This window comes from Rhinopithecus bieti, unplaced genomic scaffold (assembly GCF_001698545.2).
Source record: "Rhinopithecus bieti isolate Rb0 unplaced genomic scaffold, ASM169854v2 scaffold_41145, whole genome shotgun sequence".
In the NCBI taxonomy this organism is placed as follows: Eukaryota; Metazoa; Chordata; class Mammalia; order Primates; family Cercopithecidae; genus Rhinopithecus; species Rhinopithecus bieti.
The window spans coordinates 1,229,948-1,252,081 of record NW_016817055.1 but is presented as its reverse complement, the minus strand read 5'-3'; the positions used below and the strand labels follow the sequence as shown (position 1 = coordinate 1,252,081).

Here is a 22,134-nt window from a genome sequence, read left to right as displayed (position 1 = left end):
ATGCTCATCTGAAGGCTCAACTGAGGAAGAATGAACTTCCTCCCTCATTTGGGTTATTAGTAGAAGGTATGATGATGCAATTTAGGACCCTGTCATTACTGGTTGCCATATGGAGGCCACTCTCGGGTCCCAGAATTGCCCATGATTAATAGACTCCGCTGAAATTACTTGTTATGTGGGCCTCTTCAACATAATCATAAATTCATTAAGCCCACAAGGGAAGACTTTGTTTCTAGTCTGCTATGACAGGATCTTATAAAATACAATGCAATCACTGGAGTGACATGCTATCACCTTTCCCATATTCTATCAGTCAGAATTAAGATACAAGTCTCTCCCACGCTCAAGGGGAGTTTATCAGCCAATGTTCTCCAGAGACAATAGAACATACATAAGATTTACCTTAAGGATTAGCTCAAAAAATGGTATGGGTTTCTAACCCTGAAACCCATAGGTAATTTGGTGAGCTGGAAACTCAGGCAGAAGTTGAAGCTTCAGTCTTGAAGTAGAATTTTTTTCTTCTCTGAGACATCTCTGCTTTTTGTTCTCAACACATTCAGCTGATTGAACAAAACCAACTCATGTTGTCCACAGTAATCTCCTTTACTCAAAGGCAACTAATTATAAACGTTAACCACATCTACAAAATACCTTTATAGCAATATCTAGATTGATGTTTGGTTAAGTAGTGGGGCACTATAGCCTAGACACATAAATCTAATCATCACAGGGAGGGAATTACAAAAATCAGTGAACACTAGGACATGGAAAGTCACTGGGATCTCCTTGGAGCCTTTTCACCAAGGAAGGTATTTCTTTTTTTTATTTATTTTTAATTTTTTGGGGTGGTTGTCTCTAATATTTATTTGTCTGGTTATAAAAGTAATACATGAGGAGCATTGGATTTGGGGAGAATGTTTTGAACCCTAGCTGTCACATGCCACCTGCAGGATCTAGACTGGTGACTTTTCAGAACTGCCATTTCCTCATCTGGTAGGCAGGCTGGTGAGCCCTGTCTTGCTCACTCCACATATGGCAGTGCATATGAAATGAGATCACAGAGGGGAAGCACTTGGCAAGCTGGAAAGTGCTGACAAATGGAAGGGGTTAATGTCACCACCCTCAGCTGAGGTAGTACCAAGGTCCAAGCTCCTGCCCCTGCCCCTCCCCCTCCCCTAGCCCCTAAATACACACACGAATGGAGGGCCACTTGCAGCCTTGGTTTGATGGAGTTGGGGGAGAGGCCACACACATCTTCCACAAGCCTGGCCAGATGGGGCCTCACTGGGGCCCTTTCAGAATCGGGCGTCGACTGTTGCCAGCTGTGTGAGGATGTCCTCCAACTCGAGTCCATCCTCTGGGAAACGCTCAGAGAAGGATCGGATGAGGTCAGCAGCTGAGGCCTCGTATTCCAGAAGCTGCACGTCTGAGCCTTCAAGGCGAATATTGGGCTGAACGATGAGCTTCCGAGATTCCTTAGGCAGCAGCACCATGTCCCTGAGGGTGAGGAAGCCCTCGGAGGGGCCCATCAGTGACAACCACATACCTCTCGTACAGGACCCATCCTCCAGCTGCACTCCCTGTGGACTTCAGCACCTGAAGTCTCTGCAGGAGGCGCTCTAGGGCAGGCTTGCCTACAGACTGGATTTTGCTGCGGTCGAGACGGACCCGGGCATCCAGGCACCCGTCGGAGCCTGCAGTGGGAGTGATGGTACCAAGTCCCTCGCCAGCCTCCAGTAAGACTCTCAGGATCACAATCTGGGCCTGCATACGGGCCTGCAGCCAGTTGGAGGCCTCACGTGTGTAGAACTCCAGAGCGAGAAGCCCAGCCTGAGCCATGTTGAGCCAGTACAGGCACATCACCTCCTCCGCATCAGCCCCCTCAAAGCCAAAGGTCTCCAGCACTTGCGGGTGGAGACAGAGGTAGAGGCCCACGCTCTCAGCCTGGCACTCTTCGTAGCTGGAGGCAATGGTGCTGAACTTGCAATCCCAGGTCTTCCCGCTCCATACCAGCTCTGAATCTGCTCTCCCATCTCTGGGTTGATCACTCTCTCCTGGTCAAAGCTGAATGCTCCTTTTTCATCCTGCACGAAGAGCTTGCCGCTGCCATAGCCCAGCAGCTCATGCAGGTCCAACTGCACATCGAAGGAGGGCCCCTTCCAGAGGATGTACAGGTCCTTGTTATTCTCCTCCAGAACGGTGAGCTTCTCCCACTGCGTGGCGCAGGCCACAGCCAGCACTTTCCCCAGTGACACGTTCTTAAAGCCTTCCTTCTGCCTCAGGTCACTGTAGTTGGAGATGTTGATGCCGGCAGGGATGCCAGAGCCAGCGAAGGTGAGAACATCCAGGGAGGTGAAGTCGGGGGTGAGGAACTTGTCTTTTTCAAAGGCTGGGGGCCAGGGCAACTCCTTCAGCAGCTGCTCTGCCCTCGCCACCAGCCGCTCAAACTTGGCACTCATGGCCTTATTCACCACAGCTACGAGGCCTTCAAATTCTCCTCGGGAACCAAAGGAGTCACGGTAGCTCTGGATGAACCCGATATAACTCTCCACGATGGGGCCTTTGTCCTGGATCCAGAAGCGGGAGCCCCTCTTGTGGGCCTCTGTGGAGTCCTGGGTGAAGCTCTCTATGTACTGGGCCAGCATCTACTCCTGGTGGCTGTTGGCTGCATACGCCTTGGCTTTCTCCAGCTGCTCCAACACCTTCTGGAGGATGGGCACGTAGTTCCCCCGGGTCACCTGGAAAGGACTTTCCGGAATTCGTAGCTCTTCAGCTTGGAAGTCACGTCGGAGTCCAGGGAAGGCTCTGTGGCGAGCACGGAAGCCAGCCGCACCTTGTAGTGGGGCTTCACTTCTCTGTCGACTCTTTGAAGAGCCGGGTGTTGTAGGCACTGAGGTTCTGTGAGTCCAGAAAGTCCTGGGCCAGTTTGCCATCTTCCATGGTACGATTCCCATAGAAATAGGTGATGATTCCCTGATAGGGAAGAGAGGGGACATGGGAAAGAGGAGTTGCCGAGGTCAGGGCTGCAGGGACGTCATCCTCCCAGCTTAATTTTTTTTTTAATCAGATAAGTAATGTATAGATAATGTCCACTGATGGACAACGTTTTTTATCAGTCAATTTCTGCTAAAAAATTAGGATGTACTTCTTTTAAATAATGAACTGGTAATTCTGAGGATAAACAAGAAATCCATGAGTAAGCTCTTTTTATTATTATTATTTTAACAAGCAGATCTCGAACCAGAATGTTAGAAGTAGTCTACCTCCACACCACCATCTTTCATACCAATGAGCAAAAGCACAAAAGTAACTGAAAAAGGTTGTTTCATGTGACATCTATTTCCCAAAGAATTTTTTCTTTCTATTTTCTTTCCATATATTTTTTTACTTCTGAGAATAATTTGGGTGTGTTTACATTTGTGTGTATAGGAGAGTGTGCTTATAACAGAAAAGGAACTTACATGGTGGCAGGTGAAATAATTTGCAACGGTGTGTCGGCCTGAAGTCAAAGTCAGTGAGGAAACCCTCAAATCCTTGGTCTTAGTGCAATGTCGGAGCCTATAGCTCAAGGTCACAAAATATGAGTAAGGCTCCAAGATCACAGAAAAAGTTTTCCTTAGATTAATGGCAGGGCCGTGCCAAAGATGACTGAAGGGGCACCCTCTGGCATGCTCATTTATCAGGGATTTACTTGTTGGCTAATGATAGCAATAACAGTTTGTATCTGACAGACACAACTGGATATGTGCAGTGAGAAACTACATTTGAACACAAATTATACTGGATCTATATAATTTCCTCTTCTATTGCTTGACCTGCCATCAGAGTCTCTCTCAGTGAAGTTTATGCTTTCATCTTTTAAAGAAAAAACAATTGTTTTTGAAAAAAATGGTTACACAATTGAAAACTATATCAAATTAACTGTTTTAATTCTACATTCTTTAGAATATATTTTCATATGTATATGCAATTTCTAGTTTGCTATAATCATAGCAGAGACACTAGAATTAATTTTTTCATTTAAATTGTTACTGTAAACACTGTGTTCTGAATTTCCTCATAATATTGTTCTATGTTTCTGCTGATACAAAAATTTCATTTGAAATATATGAAATACTGATAAACTAAATAAATTTGCTTTTGCTTATAATCTCACCACCATGCTATAATTACTATTAGCAATATTTTATATGATCTTTTGTGATGAATACATATATACTCAAGTATATTCACATATATATATGTGCATGTCCATACATATGCAATGATATTTTATTGGATTTTTCCTTTTCTTTTTTGCTTAATGCTGTATTGTGAAAGTAGTTATGTCATTAATTTTTCTCTTGAAGTATTACTTTAAATGACTGCAGATTACTTTATTGCATAGTTTTATTTACAACCAACAACCTGATGTTGAATATTTAATTTTTTTAAATTTTTTAGCATATTGAAGAGTATGGTGATGAAGATTTTATTGTACCTCTGTTCTTAATCCTGAAAATAAATTCTTGATAATAATATTTCCTGGTCAAAGCATATGTACATTTGATAATTTAATTATGTGTATTGCAATTTCAAGGATCATCACTATAAAACAAAAGGAATAAAATACATAAATTCTGCACAAGAAAAGGAAAATGAGATGATTAAAATAATCAGCCATAAAAGTTAAAAAACAAGAGAAAAGCAGGCTAGAATATGTATATCAACAAATACCAAAAGAGGCAGATGTAAGTCTAAATATATTAAAACTTACATTGAATATGAAAGGCCTAAATTCTCCAGTTAAATGACAATATTAGCAGGTTGAAAAAAAAAACTAAATATATGCTACTTATGTAAGTCATTTAAAATAGAATGGCTGAAAGTAAAACACAGAAAATATATAGCATGTAAACCCTAATAAAATAATGCTAGTGCAAATATTTTAATACAAAAATCTTTAAATTATAAAACTAGATACAAAAGGATTACTCTAATTATAAAAGGTTCCATATGTCACATAGCCATACAATTTTACCTGTGTATGCCACTTAATAGCATTGCCTAAAATACTTACAAAAGAACATAATTATACAAAATTATACTACCTTTCGCAGTAAATGTTAGGAGAGGCAACAACAACAAAATCAATAAAGACATTCATTGATCAACCTAAGTAACAAAATTGATCTAATGAAAGACCCAGATCCCTGTATTTAACATTTATAAATAGGCATTTTTTTCAATATACACAGATTATTTAAAACTATTAATAATATAGTGGCCATAAAGGATATCTCCATTAATTTTAATGAACAGATTTCATTATAAAATATGTCCCCTGATCACAATTTAATTAAGCTAATAAAAGAGATAACTAAAATATCCCAGTATATTTGAGAATTAAGAAATAAATATTTTATTACTTTTAAAGAGCATCTTGTAATAGAATTGACTTTTTCCTCCTGTGGCATCACAGTTTTTTGTTTAGTACATATGTGGATTAATGTTATCATCATCATAGTGAAATACAAAACAGTTTAATCTCCCTCCAAACTTTCCCTGTTCCATCTCTCATAACTCCTGACAACCTCTGACTGCTTCTGAGTTCTTGCAGATTTAACTTTTCAAGAATGACATATAAATGGAATCACATAGTATGTAACGTCTTGAGATTGACTTCTTTTACACAGTATAATCCTTTTAAGATTCATCCAAAGTCTTGTGTATTTCAAAAGCAGATTTCTTCGCCTTGCTGAATGCTGTTCTATTGTATGAATACACAAGCCACAATTTGTTTATCTGCCCTTGGAGGACATTTGGATTGTTTCTACTTTTTGGCAATTATGAATAGTGGACATTTATGTAGAGGTTATTTTGTAAACATAATTTTTCAACTCTTAGGGTAGATATCCAGAAGATGGATTGCTGGGTCATATGGTAATTATACATTTGCCAGTCTAGGAAACTACCAAACCTTTCCAGAAAGATTGTACCATTTTGCATTCCTGTCAGCCATGTTTTGAGAGCTACAATTGTTCTGCATCTTTGACAGCACTTTACATTTTTAGTTTTTTGTTTTGTTTTGTTTTTTAAATGTAAGCCATTCTAATGGCTATACAATGGAATATCATCATGGTTTCATTTTACATTTATCTAATGACTATTAATGTTGAACTTCTTCTTTGTTAATCTTATTTCTTCTTTGCCAAAGTGGCTGCTCATATTTTTTGCTAATTTTTAAATTGGATTGTGTATTTTCTTATTGTTGAGTTTTGAATATTCTTCATATATAGTAAATTTCAATTCTTTGTGCATAAGTAGAATAAAAATATTTTCTCTCATTCTGTGCCTTGCCATTTAAATTTTTTATCAGAGTCTTTCACAGTGCAATAGTTTAGAAAAATTGGTGAAGTTCAATTGACCATTTTAATCTTTTATGAATTATGGTTTTGATTTTATGTCTAAGAACTCATCAGCCAAACTCAAGGTCACATAGATATTCTCCCATGTCCCTTCCAAACACTTTACATTTTTGCAATTTACTTTTAGATTTTTGAATTAATTTCTTTTATATTTTTTGATATAATTTCTCTATAAGGTGTAAAGCTTAGAGTGAGATTCATTTCTTTTACTTATGGATGTCTATTGTTCCAATACCATTTGTTGAAAAGCCTTTATTATTTATTCATTGAATGGCTTTTTTAACTTTGTCAGATTAATCAGTCACATTTGTGTGGCTCTTTCTTTAATCGCTATTGTCCTTCTTTTATCTATATGTTTATGCCTTCACCAACACCACACTATGAACCCCGAATATCTGAGAGAGATCTCAGTCAATTTATGAAGTTTTTTTTGCCAAAGTTAAGGATTCACACTCGGGACACAGCCTCAGGAGATCCTGACAACGTGTGTCCAAGGTGTTCTGAGCATAGCTTGGTTTTAAACCTTTTTGTTAAACCTTTTTGCTAAACTCTCTAGCCAAAGAGTTTAACAGGAAACGAAAAACCATAACAAGACTTAAGGTTTAACATGTAATCCTTAAGACATGAGACATCAATCAATACATCTAAGATGAACGTTGGTTCAGTCCGGAAAGGTGGGACAACTTGAAGTGGGGAGGGGGCTTTCAAGTCATAGGTAGATAAGGGACAAACGGTTGCATTCTTTTGAGTTTCCCATTTGCCTTTCCAAAGTAGGCAATCAGATAAGCATTTATCTCAGTGAGCAGAGGGATGACTTGGAATAGAATTAAAGGGAGGTTTACCCTATGCAGTTCCCAGCTTGAACTTGACTTTGCCCTTTAGCTTAGTGGTTTTGGGGCCCCAAGATTTATTTTCTTTTCACAACACTGACTTGATTACTGCAGATTTTTAGTAAGTCTTAAAATGGGCAGTATGATTCCTTCAACTTTATTCTTATCTTTCTGAATTCATTTAGCTATTCTAGTTCTTTTGCCTTTCCTTATAAATTTAGAATCAGCTTGTCTATATCTGAAAAAAATTTGCTTAAATTTTGATAGATATTACATTAAATCCATAAAACATTTTGAAAAGAATTAGTATCTTTAACAAATTGAGTCTCCAATCAATTAAAATGATAAAATACTCCTTATATTTAGATATTCATTTGTTTCTTTCATAGGCATTTTGTAATTTTCGGCATCCAGATAGCATACATGTTTTGTGAGAAGTTTACACATTTTTTGGAGGTTATTGTATTTATATGAAATTGTGTGATATTTCATTTTTAAGTAATTTTTAGATTCTAATTTTACATAGGTAGTGCATAAAGATAAGATTGGTTTTCATGTATTGACCTTGTACTTGAGAACTAGCTAAACCGACTAGTTCTAGGAATTCATTTCTTTATAGATTCGTTGGGATTTTCTACATAGATAATCATGTTGTCTGTGGATGGGCAGTTTTCATTCTTTCTTTATTTTTTCCTAACAAGCATGCTTTTTATTATAACTTTTTTTTTCTGGGCTTATTTACCTGGTTAACACAATAAATACATTTTATAAACAAATGTATGTGGACTTTCAGTTCCAGGAAAAAATAGAGTGGATCAACTTTATTCTTTCTACTAAGTCCAACTAAAAACTAGGGACATGATATATAAAACAAACAAGAGAACACTCTGAAAGGTGAAGAAAAGAATTCAGATTATTATAACTATTATTATTTTGGTTGAATATATCCTAGACTACCTGCTGTAGCACATGGAAACCTGCAAACGTAAAAGGGTGCAAACAAAGCCCCAAGGAAAGTCTGTTCTCTCTCGCCAAAGGTCCAGGAAAAGAAAAACCGTAGCAAGACAGAAAACTTTATATAGTAATTGCCCTGCTTTAACCAAATTCCATGGACTGCATCCCGAACTCCACTAGTAAAGGCCAAGTAGACAGCTCAGATTTTTATGTTTATCTCACAGTTATGTGGTACTTACCTTCTTTCTTCAAGGTGATCATAAAAGGCAAAGAGGGAAGGTAGGATATTCAACCCAGCCTGGAATTAAGAAGCGCCCCATCTCTTACACACATACACACTGTGGTATCAATAAACACTGGGATCAGTAATGAAGTGCTTTTTCATTCCTTGATGGACAGTTTCTGTATCTTGATTGCAAGGGTGGTTACACTAATCAACATCTGGGATAAGAAGGCATAGAAGTAATTTTACGAATTGTATCAACATCAGTTTTGTAGTTTTCATATGCTACTGGAGTTACCAATGTTATCATGGTGGCTTTACACTCTGAAATTTACATAAATTATCTCAACAAGTACAAAAGAAGGGCCAGACACAGTGGCTCACGCCTGTAATCCCAGCACTTTGGGAGGCCAAGGAGGGTGGATCACGAGGTCAAGAGATGGAGACCATCCTGGTCAACGTGGTGAAACCCCGTCTCCACTAAAAATACAAAAATTAGCTGGGTGTGGTGGCGGGTGCCTGTAGTCCCAGCTACTTGGAAGGCTGAGGCAGGAGAATCACTTGACTTCAGGAGGTTGAGGTTGCAGTGAGCCGAGATTGCGCCACTGTGCTCTAGCCTGGCGACAGAGCGAGACTCCATCTCAAAAAAAAAAAAAAAAAAAAAAGAAAGAAAATAAAACAGACAAAAGAAACCCCATCCTTATGACCTTATCTAATCCTAATTACCTTAGGATTAATTAAAAAGGCTCCACCTCCAAATGCCATTTACATATGGATTTAGGGATTAAGTGTCCAAATTAAACCATAGAAACAATATATCTAGGAAGAGATGATAATAGATAATAGGAAATAATTTGAAGTGAATTATAATAAATGCTATTCAAAATTGTTTAGTGCAGGTAAAGCAATACATAAAAGATAACCCATAGACTTAAATACATATGAAAGAAAAGTAGAATGGTTGATAAAAATGAGCTCAGCATTTATCTTAATACATTAGAAAAAGATGTGCAAAGTAAGTTCAAAAAAGAGCTAAAGAAAGATGATAATAAAGATAACATAATAAGCAATGAAATAAAATATATACACAGTAGAAGATTAACAGTGCTAAACATTGGTACTTCTAAACAAATGTCAAAATTAAGAAAATTCTGGAGAGACTGGGAAAGATAAGGAAAGACAGAAAGAAAAAAAAGGAAGAGAGAAAGAGTGGAAATAAAAGCCACAAGAAAATTTAAAATCAAATATTATTGTAGATATTACAGGTTTTGTATATATTTAACAGATAATAAAACATTGTCATAAAAAAGGTTTTACAAAACTTTTGAAGATTTGAATAAAATCAAAAACCTGGAATTTACCAAATCTAACTCTAGAAAATTAGAAAACTTAAATAGTTCAAAAGCGTTTAAAAATACATAATCAACAAGTACAGTAATATTTTAAGTGGTAGAAGGGTAGTCACTGTAAGAATTTTCAACTTTGTATGCTTGAAATTTATAATAATTAAAATGTCAGCATAAAATTTTTGTACATAAGCACATACACAGATGTGCACACACACACCCTAAAGTCACTCTTTAGTGAAATCAACCAAGCATTAAGGAAAGCATATTTCCAATCTTACTCAGAGTTTCATAGTTTTCCTAAGAATAGAAACACAGAGCACTTTCCTCAACTAATGTTTATTTTACCTGCATATCCTTGATACAAAAACCTGTCAAAGATAACATTTGAAGAAATAACTGTTGGCCAATTATTTTTTATTCATGAGTTTCTATGCATTTCTTTGAGCAATACAATAATCAGCTAAATCTAAATTGTGTATTTGTACGTGTGTGTACAAATTTAATTATGAAGACGAGTTCAACATTAAAAGATCAGCAAACATTTTCCACTGCTTTAATAGATTACCCGATAAAAATCATTGTATTAATAGGTGAAAAATCGTTAGAAAAAAATCAATTATCAATTCATAGTTTAAAAAATAATTAGTTAAAAATCAGAAGTAAAATTTAATTTCTTAGCCTAAAACAAAATGTACCTATAAACAAACAAACACACTATGGTAATCATCATACTTACTGGTGAAACATGCATTTTGTTTCATTATATGACATTGCTGTAAAGCAGTACAAATAAATGAATGGAAACACAACAACACAGCAACAAGACGAGAGTGTCTGCAATAATCATTTCTATTTAACATTTTATTGAATATTGAAGTTAGTCCAACAAAGAGAAAAAATGTGTAAATGATGAAAAAATATCCAAATGCCATTATCCACAGATGATATAGTTGGCATGTTAGAAATATTTAAAAATCTATGATAAATGAATTAAAATTAATAACAGTGTAACAAGGTTGATGGATACAAAATCAATATATAAATAAAGCAATTATTTTTCTATATACCCTTAGAAAACAGAATATTAAACTTAAAAGCTGCCACCATCTATAATTGCATTAAAAGTGCCAACTATCTAGAAATAACAACATGTGTCCAATTACAGAATTTTTGTGCTACATTAAAGATAAGCTAAATAAATGAAGCCTCATTGTATGAGGCAGTTCACACAGAATCAGCATTACTAGCAAACTTCTTAGAAATACAGAGTTTTGGGTCTCACCCCAGAGCTACTTAAACAGAAATTGTGAGGGCAGGGCCTAGCAATGAGTTAAGTCCTTCTGGTGATTCTTATATGCTAGAGTTTGAGAATTACTGATCTAGAGGTGTGAATACTCTTGTGCATGATACAAGCAGCGTTGCTTGTCATCCCAAACTAAAAACCACGCAGAAGCCAGTCAACAGTAAATTGTAGCCAACAATGGTAGGCTATAAAGCAATGCAAATAAATGAAGGTGAACACACAACAATATGGATGAATCTTACAACATATTATTAAGTAAATAAAGGAAAAAACAAAATGATATATTCCATTTGTTTCTATTTATATAAAGTGCAGAAAGAGGAAAAATTAAACTATCCCGTTTAGGAATGCACACATGGGTAGCAGAACTAAAAAAAAGCAAGGACGTGAGTTCTTCTTACTTTTTCTTATATGTTATATTTAACAATAAAATTGTCTAAAATTAAAGTTAAGAGATATGGAAATTATATAAGGGAATTCTGACACGTACTGAAGAGACATTCTACAAGGAAAGAATAAAACAAATGGAGGAGAAACAATATTTAAAGAAATAGTATATAATATGGTAGAATGACAGATGGAAGAAAGCAAACTGAGCCCTCATACTGAAACTAGTGCTGAGAGCTCAACGGGATAAAAAGTCCCACCGATAGAAAAATAATAGTAAGACCTAAAATCAAGAAAAGTAGAAAATCCTATAATCTTCCAGAAAGAGGGAAAAAAAGGTAGCTACAAGTGGATAAGAATCAGATTGATATATCATATTTCTTATTGACAGCCCAGATGCACAAAGACAAGGGAACAATGTCCTCGGTGTCTTGAGGAAAAATGACTTTGAGTCTGGATATAACAAAAGTGTTATCCAAATCTGAATGAGAAATAAGATAGTGTCAGACATGCAAGGACACGGAATATTCGCTGCCCACAGACCTTCCCTTTTAGAATCATTACAGGATGTATGCCAGAGACAAGGAAGATGCCTGAAACAATTACTAAACTTAGACTTCCTCTTAAAAAAAAAAAAAAAAAAAAACTCTCAAAAAAGACCAGAATAAATGAATGAATGAATGAATAATGCTCAGAGCTTAAGCCTTAACCATTAAGCTGCAAGCACTCTCAGAAGGATACATTTGTTTAAAATGGGGTTTCCAGTGAATTTTTGCAGAATTTGTTGTTGAACATTCTGTTCATTGCACTTATTTACCATGAGCTTTGTGTTCCTATCTGTACAGTTGGCTTCTGCGTGTTTTTGGCTATGTTATTCTCTGATCGGATTATTGTCCCTCTATGTTTTCTACTTTATAAGATTTCTCTAAATTTCTAATGTGCTGATGTTGCTTTTATATTTTCCATTACTTTTCATGTATACTTACATTTTTTTTTTTTTTTTTTTTTTTTTTTTTTGAGACGGAGTCTCGCTCTGTCGCCCAGGCTGGAGTGCAGTGGCCGGATCTCAGCTCACTGCAAGCTCCGCCTCCCGGGTTCACGCCATTCTCCTGCCTCAGCCTCCCGAGTAGCTGGGACTACAGGCGCCCGCCAGGTCGCCCGGCTAGTTTTTTGTATTTTAGTAGAGACGGGGTTTCACCATGTTAGCCAGGATGGTCTTGATCTCCTGACCTCGTGATCCGCCCGTCTCGGCCTCCCAAAGTGCTTACATTTTTATATTCTTTTCTGGGATTTTGAGAGAGAGAGAGAAAGTAGGTACATGTATCTGGTCCATCATCTTAAGCACTATCCAAACTGAATGTAGTAAGTTTCTACAGACGATTTTATTCAAAAAAAATTATTCAGCTGCTAATCCAAACTTATTCAATGAAAATATAAGGAAAATGGAGGCCAGATTACTTAAACAGTTTGACTTGGTAGATGCAGTAAGCTCAGACAGAATCGATATCAAATTTTAGTTCTTCCCAATGACAAAATGTTTCCACTGGATCATGCTGAATATTTGATCAAATTATATTTGCACAAAGTATTTATCAAAGTAAAAAATAACTATGAAAGAAATAAAGAATTCAATATTAGGAAAGCAAATGTTAGCCTTCTACAAATATGAAAACACTACTTTATATAATTTTCTCAGCATGCAACTAGGTTCTGCCTCTAATTTGGATGCTGAGACATAATTATATGTAAAAAAAATCAAATTTTGAAAAAATATAATGTGTCTATTTTGCTGAATCTCTTGAACATAAAACTAACTCCAACACAGTCCATTCTATAATTAATTTCTGCCTCTCATGGTTGATTGTGATTACAATTAGCATTCATCGGTCACTTTATGTTCCAGTAGAGACACAGTGTTAAGTGCTGCCAAGAGACTTGTAAACCATTTTACAGATGAAGAAACTGATGCCACTACAAGTTTAAAGAAAAATGAACAAGAGTACACAAATTTGGAGGCCTGCATTGTGAGCCATTAAGCTACATTTCCTTACATTCAGAGTTATCAGTGATGTGTTGATAAATGTTTAGCAAGAGACAGCTAGAACTGGGGATAGGAGACATAAATTGTAGTTGATTTTTGTGTTGTAAATATACCCACTGTAGTTTATTTTAAGACATCAATTGATGTCCATGCAAGAGATATTGGGAAGATTGGGCCGAAGCACACCATTATATAGGGTTTCCACTATGCAGGTAAAATAGACATTAATAACCAAAAGCACTAAGCAACAGTAAATGGTAGGAAAATAATTAAAAATTATGAGTTCTGAGCATTTCTTTCCTGTGTTTTTAATGTTATTTAGTTGTACGTTTCTATAATTTAATTTTTAATAATATCTGTGTTTAGAAATAGGCTCCCCAGATTTCTCAAAATGTGGCAATCACCTCATATAATCTGGTATGAGTTGGCTTTAGTACACTACAGGAGTTAGTCATGAGTGTTTTTGCTCTACCTGTAGTTTGGGGATACAAAAAATACTCATAGCTATAAATTGGTTTTGCTTATTAAAATACCTGCAGAGTAGGCCAAGTGCGGGGGTTCATGTCTGCAATCCATGCCCTTTGGGAGGGAGGCCAAATTGGGAGGCTTGTTTGAGGCCAGGAGTTCGAGACCAGCCTGGGCAACATAACAAGACCCCTGTCTCTACAATACATAAAAATGTTAACCAGGTGTGGTGGCAAGTGCCTGTGGTCCCAGCTACTCAGGAGGCTGAGGAATGATGATTGCTTGAGCCCAGGCTGCAGTGAGCTGATTGAGCCATTGCAATTGTACTCCAGCCTGGGAGACGGAGTAAGATCCTGTCAAAAAAAAAGAAAGAAGGAAGGAAGGAAGGAAGGAAGGAAGGAAGGAAGGAAGGAAAACCCTTGCACATCATATTGCATATTGCTTTATCATTTTGAAGAAGAGAAGATAGCTTTTGGTTTGTTTGCTTGTTTTTAGATATGGTGGATTACTTTGCTCATTTTTAAAGTCAGAACGATAGCCCATTGTTGTACATAGGATAATGAAGTGAATTTATAATATTGAAGTGTTATGTATCATTACATATACCCATGCACTCACACATATATGAAAAGAGCATTTCTATCAATTGATCTACATGTGTGTATTTATATTTAGATATAGAAAAAATAAATTTAGGAGAATAAGTTACATTTAAAAAAGTATTGCCATAAAAGGTAATATTAGAAAGTACTTGAAGACTTTGTATTTATGATACTGTATGTATCAGTGCTAACTAAAGGGTGAAATCTGATTCACTCGAAGTTAAATCCAACTCTGCATCCATGGAAAGTTTAGTGGTGGCAATAGACAAATAATGGTCTTTGGTTGAAGCTTCTGCTAAAAACATTTCTCTTTCAAACACAGAATTCAAGACAAGGTCATTGATTGTGTTCCATAAACAACCTGTTCTATTATGTATGGCTTCTGCATTTTTGCCTTGAGATGGTTTTCATTCACGCTAACACTTATCGTTCATCTGTCTGTAACTTCTATAGAATGCCTTATTTTACCATTGAACAGATCAAGATAAATGATGCTTTACTGGGAGGTAAATAAGACTCTTGAATTTTTCTTACACTGAAGTAATTATTATTTGGTCCAAAACTATTAAAGGTAAGTGACATTGTACTGTTACAAAAGAACTTCAGCTTTAGTTCTAAATTCTACTGTTGCTGTGAGATGCTTATTTAATTTGATTGCATACATATATATCTCCACAAGTATATATGTTTCAAGGCTATCATGTAAGACTAATAGAATGTCTAATGCAATTGCTATACTTAAAAGTTAAAACAAATTTTAATTTGCTTTTTGGGTTTGCAAGTTTTATCATAAAGGATAATAAATTATTTGTCCTTATATCTGATTTTGACATATTTTTCTATTACAGAAGGAGTAAAAAAACTAAACATTAAGTGGTTATCTCCATTTCACATTACATAACCTACAAGTTTGTTGCTGCAAGGAAAGAAATTTCAAGGAAATTGATTTGGGTTGTCAGATGGAAATACATGTCTGCAAAATATTAAGTTCTCCATCACCAGAGGTATTCAAGTATAACTTCCATGACTACATATTCATTTTATAGTAGAAGGGATGCAAACATCAGATGAGTGGGGAACAAGGAATGGGGGAGATTAGTGATTTAAGTTACCTTTATAGTCTCTCTTACCTGTTTGATAACCTAAACGGTCTTTTCTCCCTTCTTTTATTCTGTAAAACAGCTTAATCATTCAGTATCCTTCTCTCATAAGAAAATGGTGTGATGCGTTTATCTGGCAATCATATATTTATAACATCTGCCTTAATTATATTAGATTGAGGTCTGAAACAAAAGAGCTTGATGTGGTGAAAAACCCACAAGATCAGCAATTGAAATACCTGAATTGTTGCCTCAACTATACCATTAGAAATACTATGATTCTGAGAAAGCTATCAGGCTTCAGGGTATTCTATACTAAGTAGGAGAGTACTGGTCTTTTGCTATCTAAGTTTGCTAGAAGCTCTAAAACTACATGATGCTAATATCGGCTCTCTATCTCAATTATCTCCAAAATGTGAGATGGGTTATACTTTCTCAGCTTCTGCCACTTACTATCAAAATTCGCATAAAGAAAAGTGTTCCCTGTGTGAACCTCATTTGCTGATTTTTAGATGGAAGTTAAAAATCTGTTTATTGATTTAGTACACCAGCCAATTTGAACACTAGAATCAGCTTCTTGGAAAATACTGCCAAGGAAAGCTGAAAACCAAGCATGTCCAGCTAATCTGTTTTACAAAGTATTAGAAATGTAGTTGTAAGGAAAATGTTTTGTGGATTGTGCTATCCATCTTTTCTATTTTGCTGATGTCACACTGAGGTGTCAATTAAAGATGATATGTGCAAATCATTTAAAGCCCTAAAGAGAAAAAGGAAAATGTTACCAAATATAAGGTTATGCCCAGGCAATTAAGGAAGCAATAACTGGAAATTATAAATGGCAGGCAAACCAAGCCTATGAGAAATAATACGGGCTTCAAATCTTAGAGACTCTTTTTTAAGTGGGCTGCTTGGATCCCAGCCTTCATGCAGAACATGTCATTAACTGAACGATGTCTTTTAGAAACACAAGCATCAGATTCTTGGTGGGTGTCCTGCTATATTGTTTGGTATTGATAGAACTTGTTAGTCTAGAAGTATCATTTTCAAAATGTCTTATTATAGAAAAAACACGAAATGTTTACTTATTTCAAGAATCAAGCATAGTATACAGGATATGTCAAAAATATAAATGTATACTTTAAATAGATAATCATGCACTCATATGTAACAATAACTTCCTAAGCTGTATTAGTGATGCTGAAACACAGTACCCATACATATGTTTAAAGGAATAATATCAGAATATAAGTTCATGTTGTTTCAAACCAACACTTTGCCTAACTTCACATTATAAGAACCTCAAATATGTTAATATTGGTTTATTAGTTTTGCTGCCTCCAGATATGTTACATACGAAAAAGAGACACGGGTGAAAAATACTGAGTATACTATTTTCAGAGAGCCAGAGGAAATCAGAATCTAGGTGATTACTCCACCTCTACTGAGTTTTACATTGCCATCAGTCTCAGAATGTAGTCTCTGTCAGAGTAAAACCAGTTGGTCCTGACAATATCATGAGTTAGTTTGATTTTCTTGCTACACTTGTCATTTCTGCCACAACAGTGTGATGTCTGAGGGGGTTTAGCATATTTAGAGTAGCGTAGAGGTTGGTATTGCCCATTGGTATAGTGGTGTGATGGTGGTGATGAACTGTAAACTTTGAAAGGAGAAGCAATTTGCCTTTATTGCAGTTTCACAGGCCAGTCAGAACTTAAAGACCATATCACCTAAAGAGACAAGAGAACAAAATAGTGGATATATTGAAAGCTGTACCATTTGGGGACTGGGAGACTTAAGTGTGCCATGCATTTCTCTATCTGCCTGGAATATGTCCCCTTTCATTTCCACAAGTCATCCTTCTGTTCCCAGTTTACATGTCACTTTTGATAACTCTTCTGATTCACTGTCTAGGCTAACTGTTCCTCCTATGGAATCTCACTGCACCCTGTTCTTCCCTGCCATATTGCTTATAACACTCTTTTATTGTATATCTATTTTTCTATTTCCTTATTAAACTCAAGTTTCCAAGATGGCATAGACTTGATCCTTGTATCTTTTTTGCTTGATAAAATGCCCAGTTTATTGTAGGTATGGTGCAAATGTTAGTCACTGCTTCCCTTCTCTAACTCCAAATGAATAGCCAAAACCACACATTTGTTAGCACACGTGGAATTGTCATCAGTTGGTCTGCCATAAATAGTTAGGGTTCAGATACTGGGAAATGAAAAAGAATACTATGAATATAACATGATTTAAAATTCCAGGTTTGGACCTAGAAAAACACAGGTGATAATGACAATCATATTTTATATTTGTGTACATTTTGCAGTTTGTGAGCACATATATAAGTGGTGAAGCATTCAAATATGCACATATCCTTGCTCAGGGACCATTTTGGGAAGTGACGGATGAGAGGGCTTTGAAAGTCTTGAAAGCCTTCATTGGGATTAAGGACCTCTGAAGGGTCTGGTTCAAACCTTAGGTACATGAAAAAGCAGTGATATAGAGTTGAGATCAGGAGAAATGGTTCTGCTGTTTCCTACTAATGTGATTTTGGATATCTCCTGACTACAGTCCACAGTTGGGTCTAGTTGGTTCAGATAACTTCCTTCAACAACAGCGTAGGTGTTTATTATAACTCAAGGATTTATAGACACAAAGAATTAGTTGAATTAGTTGAGATGAATCAAATTTACACATGATAAATATGTACAATATTATAAGATATTAAATTAGGTATAAAATATGTTTACAGCAACAAAATGGAATGATAAGATTTGATTGTGGTATTAATTTATTTTTTAGTAGAAGTTGGAAAAAAAATTGGTTATAAAGATTTGGAGGATCATTAGAGAAGGGAATAATTAACCTAATATAATATGTATCTAATGTTGCATTTTAGAATTTGTAAAATAGCATAAAAATGTTGAAAGTACAGTTCACCCTTGAATAATGTGGGAGGTAGGGTTGCTAAGTCCATTGCTCTGCTCACAGTAAAATATCTCCTTATAACTTTTGATTCCCCCCAAACTTAACTACTAATATCCTACTGTTCACCAGAAGCCTTATCAATAACATAACTAGCTGATTAACATATATATTTTGTATGTTATTTAAAAAAATCATAAAGAAGAGAAGATATATTTTGAATTCATTAAGTGGAAGTGGATTACTATAAAGATTTTTATCTTCATCATCTTCACATTGAATAGGCTGAGGAAGAGGAGGAAGAGGAGGCGTTGGTCTTGTCTCAGGTGTGGCAGAGCTGAAAGAGGTGGAGAAGGTGGAAAGGGAGGCAGACACATTTGGTGTAATTTTAACAGACATATGTTGTAATTTCTGTGTGACTTTTTGCTTTTTCATTTCTCTACCAATCCTTGTTTTGCCATTTGTTTTAGTTTCAATGCCTGTATCATAGAAGAGTCCATGGTGTAAAAGAAGTCAAAAGCAGCCTTGAATAACAGGAATCCTTCAGACAGACTGTCTAAAGTCAGTTTGTTTTCTGGCACTGCTTCTTATACACCTTCTTTCTCATCATCTGGCACTGGTTCAAATACACTCATCTTCATCAGTACCACTTCTGTTAATTCCTATGATGTGATGGTGTCTTTAGTTCTTGAATTTCTGCAGGATCAATATCCTGAAGTCCTTTACCTCCCAACTTTTCTGCCATGTTCATAATCTCTTTCATGATTCCCCTGATTGGCTCTGTCATAATCCTGTAGGGCCATGCACAACATCTGGACACAGTTTCTCCAGTAGGAATTTATTGTTTTGGACTTGATGGCAATCACAGTTTTTTCAGTAACAGTGATGGTATCTTCAATGGTAGAATCTTTATCAAGGTTTTCTTTCATAGCATTGACAATCCTTTTTATAAAGTACCATGTGCAATGAGCTTTAGAGATCCTTATGATCATCTAATCAAGGGCCTGAAGTAGAGACGTTGTGTTTGGGGGTGTGACAACTTCAACTTGTTTGGTGTTGAACTCATTGGTTCTGGGTGGCCAGGGACATTGTCCAATATCAAAAGAACTTTAAAGGTCAGTCCCTTACTAACAAGATACTTCCTGATTTCAGAGAAAAGGCATCAATGGAACCAGTCCAGAAAAAGGTTCATTGTCCAGACCTACTTGCACAACCAAAAGACTGGCAGCTTGTGTTTATCATTGCCCTTCAAGGCTTAGAGCTTAGCAGATTCATAGATAAGGGCAGTCCTGATTACAAACCCAACTGCATCTTCACAAAACAGTAGAGTTAGCCTGTCCCTTCCTGCCTTAAATCCTGGTGCTAGCTTCTCTTCCTTAATAATAAATGTGTCTTTTGTATCTTTTTTTTTTTCAGAATACGGCACTTTCATCTGCATTAAAAACTTATTCAGGCAGACATCCTTTCTCCTCCATGTTTTTCTAAATCAGGAAACTCATCCGCTGCCTCTTGGTCAACAGAGGCTGCTTCTCCTTTTATCTTGACTTTTTAAAGCCAAACTTCTTTCTAACATTATCAAACCATCCTTTGCTGGCATTAAATTCTCCAGCTTTAGATCTTTTGCCTTCTTTATGCTTTAAGTTGTTATACAATGAGTTCACTTTTTCTTAAACCATATTGGAGTTTATGGGAATGCCTCTCTTATAGCAATCCCATGCCCGCCCCCCCAAAAAAACCCTGCATTTTCAACAATAAAAGGGTACTTTGTAAAAAATGCAAGGTTTTGGGCCTGCCAGCCTAGCTACAGTGACAGCTTTATGAATGTTCTTGTTTTACAACGGCCCTTGTGCTGGATTCATTTATCTTGAAAAGGCAGGCAACCACAGCTGCAGACCTCAATCTGTGGTACATATCAAGCAACTCAACTTTTTCTTGCAAGGTCATGACTTTTCTCTGCTGTTTTGGGAGTACTTCCATCATCACTAGTGGCACTTCATATAGGTCCCATGGTGTTATTCAAGATATATGGTATTATACTAAACACAATGAAAAATACACAAGAGCCAAGAGAAATCACTTTTTTTTTTTTTTTTTTTTGAGGCAGGATCTTGCTCTGTCACACAGACTGGAGTGCAGTGACATGATCATGGCTCACTGCAGCCTTGAACTCTTGGGCTCAAGTAATCCTCCTACATCAGCCTCCCAAGTAGTTCAGACTATAGTCATGAGCCTTCAGGCCTGGCTAATTTTGTTTACTTTTGGTAGAGACTGACTCTCTCTACATTGCTCAGGCTGGTCTAGAACTCCTGGACTCAAGTGATTCTCCCGCCTCAGTCTCCCAAAGGGCTGGGATTACAGGCATTAGCCACCACACTTGGCTGAGAGATCACATTTTGCTGTGATAAGTAACTTACCAAAGAGACAAACTGCTCATGTGGAGATGATTTCTACCACATGGCATTTTAAGCAGATACCCGCAACACTTGAACTCACTACAATGGCAACCAGATATGGCTATGAAATTATTACAGCAGTATAGTGTGTTCTATAGTTAATTTTATACAGCTATGATTTAATATTGTATCTTTACTTTGTTTACATTTCTCTTGATGGAGAATGGCACCTGTATAGTACCTGGATGTGTGCATAAGTTTTGGTAAATTTTAAACTATTAGAATAAATTTGTGTATAATTTATGGTAGTAAATTATAAAATAGACTAGTGTTTACGTGTATTTTATGCAGTCATACCTCAATTTTCTTTTTAAAAATATGTCTAGGTTACATGGATTGTGTGCAGGTTTTTCAAATTGTCACAAAGCCTCAAACAATTTGAAATATATTTACTGAAAAAAATCCACTTATAAGTGGACCTGCATAGTTCAAACCTGTAATGTTCATGAATCAAAACTTATTCAATTGATTTTATTGCCTTTTGGCAAGCTTGCCAATATATATTGTTATGGTGGCCTTTTGGCTAGGGTCTAGAATGGTAGGTTTCTGATTTTATTGTTAACATTCACTTATAAATCAGTTTGAACCTGAGATATACTGAAAGATTCTTCTTCTGGTGTAATGTTAAATGCACACTAATCAATTTCCCGAATTCTTCAAAATGCCTCCTGAAAGAAATCTTTTAACGTTTTTTTAAAAAGAATTTTTTTCCCACAAAACTTCTGCACACCACTGTAACCAGGTATGACTATCCAATGTCTATTGGGGGAAGTTAGAATTGTCCCTGGCCAACAGTACTGTTTAACCCATTTATCCCTAGTGTTCCATTATTGGAACACTAAACTTGTGGGAGTTATTTATATCCTACTGCTCAAGGTCATCGCCAAGGTCTGATTTTTCACACAAACTATTTGCAGCTTGTGGCATAAATGGGTTAAGTTTGCTTGAATACATTTGAGAGTTCCATCTGGAAATATTATACACAACTAAAAAGAGGTATAGGCTTGTTGTTTGTTTTGCTTTTAATCCCATCAGGTGTGTGAAGGTGGCTCAGATGCTTGAGTATGTTTCAGTCACCTGTATAGTCTTGAA

At 36.3% G+C, this 22,134-nt stretch overlaps 1 pseudogene across 1 annotated transcript; it reads right to left on the bottom strand.

Annotated features, from left to right (window-relative positions):
* Positions 1-850: 850 nt before the first annotated feature.
* LOC108517694 (dipeptidyl peptidase 3 pseudogene) lies at positions 851-3,180 on the bottom strand (annotated as a pseudogene). The gene has a single exon (XR_001882189.1). The product of XR_001882189.1 is annotated as a dipeptidyl peptidase 3 pseudogene (transcript).
* Positions 3,181-22,134: the final 18,954 nt, after the last annotated feature.